Here is a 12030-nt window from a genome sequence, read left to right as displayed (position 1 = left end):
AATGTGTTTATAAAACATCCTTTTCTCTTGGCTTTATTGAGAAAATTCTATCGTTTGTAAGATATTTGTTGTTTTTTTTTCTTCAATTTCTGCAATTTCAACCAATCACTGACATCTATTGCGGTAAAAAACATTCTGTGCTGTATGAATATGTCCCTCATTTAAGAAACAGATTGGGTTTATTTACATTTGTGAAGAAAAACAGAAACCCTTCCCCCCACCCCTAACCCTAACACAGATTGAAATGCAATAGATTGATACTAGGGTCATAATTATGGGTGACAATTTCATATGACACTGCTAGAAAAAACTGCTGTTCAAACCGAAAAGATCCAATCATTAATTCTGAGATGATGGCCTGTAAATTTGGTTAGATTTAGCTGCTACATTATTCTAAGGTTTTTAATGTGGCCAGTAATATTGGTTTCAAATTTTGGCTCAGGGCTAGTAGTTTGTGGGGAGGGAGGGAGTTGATTAAATTGACTTCAGTACTTAACTGTACTTATTTTGTCAACCCCCGAGAAGATGAAAGGCAAAATCGACATTGGTGGAATTTGAACTCAGAACAGAAAGATGGATGAAATGGCACTCTCTCTCTCTTTACTCTTTTACTTGTTTCAGTCATTTGATTGTGGCCATGCTGGAGCACCGCCTTTAGTTGAGCAAATTGACCCCCAGGACTTTGTAAGCCTAGTACATATTCTATTGGTCTCTTTTGCCAAACCGCTATGTTACAGGGACATAAACACACCAGCATCAGTTGTTAAGCGATGCTGGGGGGACAAACACAGACACACAAACGTATACACACACACATACATATATATATATATATATACACACATATATACAATGGGCTTCTTTCAGTTTCCATCTACCAAATCCACTCACAAGGCTTTGGTTGGCCCGAGGCTATAGTAGAAGACACTTGCCCAAGGTGCCATACAGTGGGACTGAACCTGGAACCATGTAGTTCGTAAGCAAGCTACTTACCACACAGCCACTCCTTGTTTAATGATGCCTTCTATGCTGGCATATATATATATATATATATATATATATATATATATGCCACACACACACATACGACGGGCTTCATTTCAGTTTCTGTCTACCAAATCCACTCACAAGGCTTTGATTCTGCCAGCTCACCACCTGCATGCACACTTCATGTGCATACTTGCTGTGGCATTAGGAAACCACTCCAAAGTAGACATTGGATCATGATGCAATCCCCTGATTCATCTGATCTTATCAAACTATTCAACCTGTATTACCACCATGTAACTCAGATATTAATGATAATAATCACACATACACACATAAACACACTCATACAGTGTTTTACTCTAACTTTGGTATTTGTGTGCTATTTTCTCTATCTTGTTTTGCATTTAGGTGCTCTCTCTCTCTCTTTCTCTCACAGGCGTCTGTGTGTATATATGCATATATATATATATATATATATATATATATCACTTGATCACTTGACCGACCAGACCATCAGATGTTGTTACACATCGCTGGTCACATTGTTTTAGCCTTCGAATGACGCCACCCCGCTGGCTAAGCGACCAGGCCAACAGAAGAAAGAGTGGTGAAAGAGTACAGCAGGGATCACCACCCCTTGCCAGAGCATCATGGAGCTTTTAGATGTTTTCGCTCAATAAACACTCACAATGCCCAGTCTGGGAATCGAAACCGCGATCCTACGACCACGAGTCCACTGCCCTAACCACTGGGCCATTGCGCCTCGACATATATATATATATTTTTTTTCTTTTCTTTCTTTTAAATTTGTTTCAGTCATTTGACTGCAGCCATGCTGGAGCACCACCTTTAGTCGAGCAAATCGACCCCAGGACATATTCTTTGTAAGCCTAGTACTTATTCTTTTGGTCCCTTTTGCTGAACTGCTAAGTTACAGTGATGTAAACACACCAGCATCGGTTGGCAAGCGATGTTGGGGGGACAAATACAGACACACAAATATATACACACACATATACATATACGATGGGCTCCTTTCAGTTTCCGTCTACCAAATCCAATCACAAGACTTTTGTCGGCCCGAGGCTATAGTAGAAAACCCATGATGTCACACAATGGGAAAGAACCTGGAGCCATGTTGTTGGTAAGCAAGCTACTTACCACACAGCCACTCGAGTGCCTATTTACCATACAGTCACACCTGTGCCTACTTACCACACAGCCACTCCTACACTTGATTATTAAAGCTGCAAAAATTTCATGAAAGTATCACCAAAACTGCTACTCAGAATTTCACATTCCTGTTCATCAAGCACAGGAATGTGAAACTCTGAGTAGCAGTTTTTATGATGTTTTTGCATCTTTAATAATAAAGTACATTACTCTACCTCTGGTATTCAAGTACTATTTCTTCCCACTCTGTTTCACATTTATGTGCTTACTCAGGTATATACATATATATAATGTTTATATAATCTTAATTTGTTGCTGTCACTTCATTTAGTGAAGTGACAGCATCCAAGCAAAACAAATATTTGTACTCTACTTTGTTACTAAGTATTTTACATTAAATTCTGATTCTCTCAGAGTGTGTATATATATATATATATTTCCTTATTTTCCTTGTTAACATGGTTGGGTGTGTCGTCATGTTATAAGTCAGTTTTAATACATGTATGTACGTTATGATATGTACACCCACATACACCTTCAGGAAATTGTGTATATATATATATATATATATATATATATATATATATATACATGGGTTGGACAAAATAATGGAAGCACCTCAAAATTTCAAGCAACTTTATTTCAATATGGAGGAGGACTGCTTTTGGCAGTAATTACAGCTTCAATTCTATGGACTTGTACAAAGTTTGAATAGTTTCCAAAGGAAATTTTGTCCATTCTTCAGCTAAAACACTCTCCAGTTCTTGTAGTGATGATGGTGGAGGATATTGACTCCTTACTTGATTTTCTAAAATGCACCATAAATGTTCAATAATATTGAGATCTAGGGACTGTGGTGGCCAGATAAAATGTTCAACTTCACTAAAATGTTCCTCATGCCATTCAGTAAAAACTTTAGCTGTGTGAATTGGTGTATTATCATTCTGAAAGGTTGTGTTCCCCACCAGAAACAGTTCCGCAACCATAGGATGAATTTGATAAGATAAAATGCTTAAATAGTCTTGATATCTTAAAATTACGATGCTGTGATGCTAAGCAGGTGGAAACTTTGAAGTTACTGTCAACACTTCTTGTTAAAGAGTAATATATGGCTGTGTGGTAAGTAGCTTGCTTAGAAACCACATGGTTCCGGGTTCAGTCCCACTGCGTGGCACCTTGGGCGAGTGTCTTCTACTATAGCCTCGGGCCAACCAAAGCCTGTGAGTGGATTTGGTAGGCGGAAACTGAAAGACGCCCGTCGTATACATGTATAATATATATGTATATGTGTGTGTATATGTTTGTGTCTGTGTTTGTACCCCAACATCGCCTGACAACCGATGCTGGTGTGTTTACGTCCCCGTAACTTAGCGGTTCGGCAAAATAGACCGATAGAATAAGTACTAGGCTTACAAAGATTAAGTCTTGGTGTCGAATTGCTCGACTAAAGGCGGTGCTCCAGCATGGCCACAGTCAAATGACTGAAACAAGTAAAAGAATAAGAGTAAAGAGTATAAACTCTACAAAAAGTATTAAGTAATCCTTCAGTTTGACGTAAAATTGTTTTTATTATAACTTGTGTTGTGGAAAGATCCTGACCACTCCCACATGACCAAAAATGGACTGACACATTTCGATAAAATAAAGAAACTGTGTGTCGGCACTTGACAGTCAGCAGTTGACAATGTTGATCGTTTGTATTGGATTACTGTATTAGTTTAATATCGTACCTACTTAAGGCAGCGAGCTGGCAGAATCGTTAGCACGCCGGGCGAAATGCGTAGCCATATTTCGTCTGCCGTTACGTTCTGGGTTCAAATTCCGTCGAGGTCGACTTTGCCTTTCATCCTTTCGGGGTCGATTGAATAAGTACCAGTTACGCACTGGAGATCGATATAATCGACTTAATCCGTCTGTCTGTCCTTGTTTGTATCCTCTGTGTTTAGCCCCTTGTGGGTAGTAAAGAAATAGGCATTTCGTTTGTTTTCACGATTAAAAAAGTACCAATTACGCACTGGGGTCGATATAATCGACTTAATCCGTTTGTCTGTCCTTGTTTGTTCCCTCTGTGTGTAACCCCTTCTTGGCAGTAAAGAAATAGGTATTTCGTCTGCTGTTACGTTCTGAGTTCAAATTCTCTCGAGGTCGGCTTTGCCTTTCATCCTGTTGGAGTCGATTAAATAAGTAAGTTACGCACTGGGGTCATTGTAATCGACTTAATTCCTTAGTCTGTCCTTGTTTGTCCCCTCTATGTTTAACCCCCTGTGAGCAATAAAAGAAATAAATATCGTATTTACGTTTGGCGTAGTACGGAAGCAGAAAGCCTGTTCTGTGTGAACATATTAATTTTGTGAAAGGTTATTCTAGATAACCATATTTATTTGGGTAATACTATTCCTACACCCTTGAGTACACCCCCAACATCGTCATAACATTAAGGCAACATGATATTGGAAGACATAACAACTTGACATAAAGACAAATTTATATATACATTGTTTTATGCTACCCTGCTGGCCCACATTACCCCTGATCTGAAGGTTGTTCCGTTCCAGGGTTACCCGTTCACAGTTGAGTGAACTGGAACAATGAGAAATGGAAAGTTTTGTTCAAGTAAACAACGCCGAAAGTACATGGCCTAGTTGTTAGGATAACGTACTCGTGATAGCCAGATCATGGATGTGATTTCTGGACTGGGTGGCGTGTTGCGTTCTTGAGCTAAACACTTCATTTCACGTTGTTCCAGTCTATCCAGCTGTAAATGAATAGCCCCATGATGAAATGGCTTTTAGATGAGGAAAAGTGTTTGCCTGCTCACCTAGTCAGTGGGGTGCTGTCGTTTGAAAGCTAAAACAATGTGAAACACATTGTGACCACATCTGATAATCTGGTATATATATATATATATATATATATATATATATATATATATATATATATATAACTTGAACCCAGAACGTAACGGCAGACGAAATATGGCTACGCATTTCGCCCGGCGTACTAACGATTCTGCCAGCTCGCTGCCTTAAGTAGGTACGATATTAAACTTTATTTCACGTTGCTCCAGTTCACTCAGCTGTAGAAATGAGTTGCGACGTCACTGGTGCCAAGCTGTATCGACCTTTGTCTTTCCCTTGGATAGCATCGGTGGCGTGGAGAGGGGAGGCTGGTATGCATGGGCGACTGCTGGTCTTCCATAAAAAACAACCTTGCCCGGACTTGTGTCTAGGAGGGTAACTTTCTAGGTGCAATCCCATGGTCATTCATGACCGAAGGGGGTCTTTACCTTTATATATATATACATATATATATATGATAGTCTGGTATGTTAAACTGAGTAATGATATTTTGAATGCATTTGATATGTATGTTTTACTGGGATGTACCCAAGGAGGAGGGCTGAGGGGCATGTGCCCCCCTCCTCAAGAAAAGAAGTGTGTCCTTCTAAATAATTTTATGCCCTTTTCTCCAGGAATTGTATTCCCTTCTGACCTTATGCCCCCCTCTCGAAAAATTCATGAGACCGCGCCTAGTTTCAGATCACTGCGCAATAGATAAAAAGAAAATTCATTATTTACACAAGATATTACTCGAGTCGCTAATCCTGTTAACATGTAGAGGGAAGTTCTGGGAGAGGAAGACTCAGGAAGACATGGGTTGAAGTATTGAAGGCTGATCTCAAAATGCTGCACTTTATGAAGGAGACGACAGACGAATGAGATACGTAGTGCATTGTTGTACTCAGGAAGACCTGCCCACCAGAACAGAATTGAAATCCTAAAACCAAAGTGCCACGTAAAACACATTGGTGTGGGTGCTGGTGTCACGTAAAAAGCAAGTACCCAGTACACTTTTTACGTGGAATGGTTGGCGTTAGGAAGGGCATCCAACTGTAGAAACCAAACGAAAACAGAGTATGGTGACTCGTGCAGCTTTGGACTTACCAGTTCCTGTCAAGCTGTCTAACCCATGCCAGCATGGAAAACAGACGTTAACTGTTGATGATGATATGTATATTCAAAACATCCTTGACCTCTGCTGTAAAACAAAAGCAATGACAAAATAAAGGCACCATGAAACTTTTCCAAATAGCTGTTTAAAAATTTTATGGCGCCATATTCAAATATATATTTTTTAATCTACTACCGACAAATATTGTAAATCTATAAATATAGTATTTATAGTTTTCCCATAGAAAATTTACAGTGCGATAGTGGGAACCAACTATAATTAAGATTACATAAACGTTATATATGAATATTCACAGATGACTAAACCACTTTTTGTGGGAGAGATTTATTATTTTTTTTGTAAGGTTGTCTTTTTCTAATCTGATGTTATTTTGTTAAGTATCTGTTCAATCCTTATTGAGCAGATTTCTCATCTAAGGTGTTTCAGTAGTGACTATCCTGGCCTTCATTCAGACATTGTGTATCTGGGATTACATTATCCGACGTGACCTTCCTTTTTTGAAGGTGGTAGGAGGTGATTGTAAAGATGTATGATCGTAGGAGTGGCTGTGTGGTAAGTAGCTTGCTTACCAACCATATGGTTCCGGGTTCAGTCCCACTGCGTGACACATTGGGCAAGTGTCTTCTGCTATAGCCTCGGGCCGACCAATGCCCTGTGAGTGGATTTGGTAGTTGGAAACTGAAAAAGCCTGTCGTATATATGTATACATATATATATATATATGTGTGTGTGTGTGTGTATATGTGTGTCTGTGTTTGTCCCCCTAGCATTGCTTGACAACCGATGCTGGTGTGTTTACGTCCCCGTCACTTAGCGGTTCGGCAAAAGAGACCGATAGAATAAGTACTAGGCTTACAAAGAATAAGTCTTGGGGTCGATTTGCTCGACTAAAGGCAGTGCTCCAGCATGGTCGCAGTCAAATGACTGAAACAAGTAAAAGAGTTAGTGATTAGAGTGTTGGGTTCGCAACTGTAAGGTCCGTGAATTTGGAGTTCGAATCAGGTGATGCATTGTGGCCTTTAGTAAAGCACTTCATTTCACGTTACTCCAATCCATTCAGCTTAAAATGAATAGCTGCCTATTGCTGGTGTAACCCTCTCTCCCTCCAAGTGTTACATCCTTGATATTCTGCTTTATCAAGGGTAAGAAGGGTTAAGAATGTTTCTCTGTCTTCTCACAACTACATTGGCGCCTGATACAATTTGCCACCAAAATCATAATCAGTTGCAAGCGATGGCTGTGGTCTCGGACGTGATTTGAGGGAGAGTTGGTTGGTATTTCTAGCATTAGAATGACCACATAAGTGGTGCCTGCGTTGACTTGATAATCAAAATGTTTTGTCTAGGTTCAAGGTAGCTCTCGAGCTGGTAGAAACGTGAGCACGCCGGGCGAAATGCTTAGCGGTATTTCGTCTGCCGTTTCGTTCTGAGTTCAAATTCCGCTGAGGTCGACTTTGCCTTTCATCCTTTCGGGGTCAATAAATTAAGTACCAGTTACGCACTGGAGTCGATATAATCGACTTAATCTGTGTGTCTGTCCTTGTTTCTCCTCTCTGTGTTTAGCCCCTTGTGGGTAGTAAAGAAATAGATATTTCGTCTGCCGTTACGTTCTGAGTTCAAATTCCGCTGAGGTCGACTTTGCCTTTCATCCTTTCGGGGTCAATAAATTAAGTACCAGTTACGCACTGGAGTCGATGTAATCGACTCAATCCGTTTGTCTGTCCTTGTTTGTCCCCTCTATGTTTAGCCCCTTGTGGGTAATAAAGAAATAGGTATTTCGTCTGCCGTTACGTTCTAAGTTCAAATTCCGCCGAGGTCGACTTTGTCTTTCATCCTTTCGGGGTCAATAAATTAAGTACCAGTTACGCACTGGAGTCGATGTAATCGACTTAATCCGTTTGTCTGTCCTTGTTTGTCCCCTCTGTGTTTAGCCCCTTGTGGGTAGTAAAGAAATAGGTAGCTCTGATCGAGCAGACCTGTGATCAAAAGTGTTCCAACCGTGACTAACTTGTCATTATGAATATGAGAGGCTGACTATACGTTGTTTATTTTGTTTGTTCTGTTTTTTTTTTTAAGTTGACAATTTGAATTAAGATAGATTTGGCTGCTATTTTTAGTAGGAAAAGTGACCGCATTAGAGAAAGCTCCACACATTGGTTCATTCTTTATTTTTATTCATTTGGAGAATGCGGTGAAACAGTTGGAGAAAAGGTAGAAAATTTATCAAAACACGAAATGAAGCGTTAAAACCATTCACCTGTAGAAATAGATACAATAGAAATAATAATAATAATAATAATAATAGAAAGAACAACACAAAAGCAAAGCATTCCTGAAATAATTTAGTCAGGTCTATCTGTACTGTTGACTTCTTAGTAAACTCTATGAAGATGCAGTAACTCCTTGTCACTCCCTCTCTCATTCTTTTGTCTCTTTCTCCTTTTCCTTTCTGAATCTTTATTCCCTTCACTTATCTCTATCTTTTCCGCCTCCTCCTCTTTTTATATTCCCCTTGGTTTTTGTTCTCTTTCTCCTTGTTTTCTTTGTCCTCACTTCTTTCTCACCAGTCAGCAGAATGTAAAGGGAAATAACCAAAGACTGCAAAACCTGTTTCTTTACGTGATCTCCCCCTCTCCCGCGTCGTATCTTTATTGGTCCCAATAATAATGTCTTAACTTAGTCACAAAGCCGAACATATACGTGTGCTTATGTGCCAATGTAGCGGGGTGGGTAGTCATCCCCACCCCACCCTCTAACACATAATTAGTATTTAGCTAAGCGATTCCCAGAAGGTTAAAACACAAGGTCGGCTTGGTCGGGATTTGAACTTGGAACATAAATTAATGCAATGTTCTCTGGCCAGACTTCTAAGTGAGTCATTCCAACCGTGATCATCTCAACCGTTCTTCAGTCATAATGTGCCTTTCGACAACCCTATCCAATGTGACCTAAAGAAAGTAGGTGTAATTTGGCCTTATTTTCTCACAAGTTGAACAAGCACTTAGTGTAAAAAAAACATTATGAAAGGACATCTAAGTACACGGTGGCCAATTTTGCTTAATAATATCGACTTACTTGCTATGCGGAAACATTTATAGAATTGATTTGCTTCTTGCAAGATGTTACATAAACACAACTGATGCTAACTAATCAACAAACTTTGTAAATCCTTTCCAATATAGCCAGTCACATATGACAGCTAGTAGACGATGGGATTCCATACACAATATCATGGAGAATCAAAGAGAATCCAGGCCCCTACATAAACGGACCAGCCGCTGTAAATTATGCATAGTAGAACGGGCGAGGATCCTAAAGGATTCCCTCGACCCAAGGAACATCCTGAATTCCAGAACAGAGATATTCGAACTGTGCTCGCATTTCAGGAAATTCAGGCTACCCATGAGATAGCAAGGCCACTGGCAATTGATAGCAAAGGGACACAACCGGCTTTGTTGACACTGGCGATCGATAGCGAAGAGAAGAGACAATTCCCTTTGTTGATATTGAGTAACGAGCTCCTTTCTTCTTCCATATTCTAGAGAGGCCTTTAGCTAATGGGTTTTGGGATCTGATGATACGCCATAAAGCCAGTCCTTTTATGGTTATGAAACCTAAGGTAATCCTATAAACCGATCTAATATATATATATATATATATATATATATATAAATTAATCAAATGGATGTGTTATAAAACTATTCCGCACATACAATAACAGCCATACCAACATCATCAGCTGCCCCACGGATATCACTATGGTTTCGACACCTGGGCAGTACCATCCAATCCAGTGGTGTCAACAGCACTAAAATAAGTGTTGTTTGGGAACAAACATACCTTAGATATCACCACATCCGTTCAATCTTAATTTTAAGAAGGATTAAACACTAACATTATTGTATTACAATTAGAAAGATATATTTTTTAACGCATATATACTAATAGAACAGCATAGAAAAATCTGTAAGCAACCAGCCATGAGAATCGAACTCACATCCCTTTGATTTTCGGCCAAGTGCTCTACCATGAAGCTAAAGTACTTTACTGACAAATTCTTCGGCAATTTTAGAACTTATGTTTGTTTACATATGACGTAATCTACATCAGTGCTTCTCAAACTATCTGATGTAACGTACTGGCAGTTTTTTTTCCAATGTGCCAGCGACCGGTAATATTTCTTCGTAATATTAATTTATACCGGAAACAATATATATAATGAATATAATAAAAGTTGACAATTTTTAAAGTCTTATATTTATTTTGTAAACAAATATAATACAATATTACATAAGCATTTTATAACGTTTCTTTCTTTTATGGAAACTCACTGCATACCGGCAGCTGATGGCTCGCAGACGACCACTTTAAGTAGCACTGATCTACGTTACATCTAGAGTTTCTGGTTGACTTTTTAAGTTCTAAAATTGCAGAAAAATTTGTCAGTAAAGCAGTTTAGCTTAATGGCAGAGCACTTGACTGGAAATCAAAGGGATAGTGAGTTCGATTTTCATGGCTGGTTGCTGACAGATTTTCCTGCTCTGTAAGGATTTTCTCCTATATATGCTGTTCTATCAGTATATATGCGTTGAGAAATATATCTTTCTAATTGTGCTACAATACATTTCAGCGCCTCAAAAAAAAAAAACAACTTAATGTTTGTTTACATAAGACGTAACTAACATTATTAATTAAACTGCAACAAAGAAACACATTTACCCTATGTACAAAAACAATATCGCTAAATAAATTCAATAAGTAAACCTATAGCCAATCCTAAATTATCTAAATAGCGACCAAGCTCTTGAAGTCCATACAGATAATATTCCCACCAGTCTTCCATAGTTATTGATTTATAATCTATTCTCTCCAAAACAAAACAAACTCGATTGAACTAATGAAACTAATTCTGAGTGAATTATACTATTTCATAATCCAAAAGTTAATAATTAAAACACTACATACGTATTAAATATTCGTTCTCCTTACATGTTTTAATGCTAAATTTATACCAGTAACTTAATAGATAAGATTAAAATATCCTTATAATTAGGAACTAATAAAAGAATACCTGTAATTGACAATTATTATAATATGGTGGTTGTGTACTCCTCATACAGTCTTGTTTCTTTATTGCCCACAAGGGGCTAAACATAGAGGGGACAAACAAGGACAGACAAAGGGATTAAGTCGATTACATCGACCCCAGTGCGTAACTGGTACTTAATTTATCGACCCCGAAAGGATGAACGGCAAAGTCGACCTCGGCGGAATTTGAACTCAGAACGTAACGGCAGACAAAATACCTGTTTCTTTATTACCCACAAGGGGCTAAACATAGAGGGAACAAACAGATTAAGTCGATTATATCGACCCCAGTGCGTAACTGGTATTTAATTTATTGACCCCGAAAGGATGATAGGCAGACGAAATACCTATTTCTTTACTACCCACAAGGGGCTAAACACTGAGAGGACAAACAAGGACAGACAAACGGATTAAGTCGATTATATCGATCTCAGTGCATAACTGGTACTTATTTAATCGACCCCGAAAGGATGAAAGGCAAAGTGGACCTCGGCGGAATTTGAACTCAGAACGTAGCAATTCTGCCACCTCGCCGCCTTTTCCTCATACTGAGTCTGACTACCTTTTGTACTTACACATTAGATTCATCATGGCGTCTGATGTGACTTTTTGAAAAGACACCCACATAGATTGCATATCTGATTTAGACCACCAAGAGCTGCAGTTAAGTTCTAATCTTTGTGGATCTTAAAATGTCTTTTGAGGCCTCCGTTAGATGTGCAGACCTTATGGCATACAGGGCATTGAAAGGTGTGCACATTTATATATAGGCAGAGTAGTTAGTGGATGTTCGTTTTTCACGGTTTCG

The 12030-nt window shown here is 38.9% G+C and overlaps 1 protein-coding gene across 2 annotated transcripts in view; it reads left to right on the top strand.

The window, feature by feature from the left end:
* Positions 1 to 12030, top strand: part of LOC115216256 (protein crumbs-like) — a 220306-nt gene that overhangs the window by 28909 nt on the left and 179367 nt on the right. The window lies entirely within an intron of this gene.

Source organism: Octopus sinensis, linkage group LG1, assembly GCF_006345805.1.
Source record: "Octopus sinensis linkage group LG1, ASM634580v1, whole genome shotgun sequence".
NCBI classification, from domain to species: Eukaryota; Metazoa; Mollusca; class Cephalopoda; order Octopoda; family Octopodidae; genus Octopus; species Octopus sinensis.
Note: the sequence above shows the minus strand (reverse complement) of the source record. Positions and strands in the feature narration are given on the sequence as shown.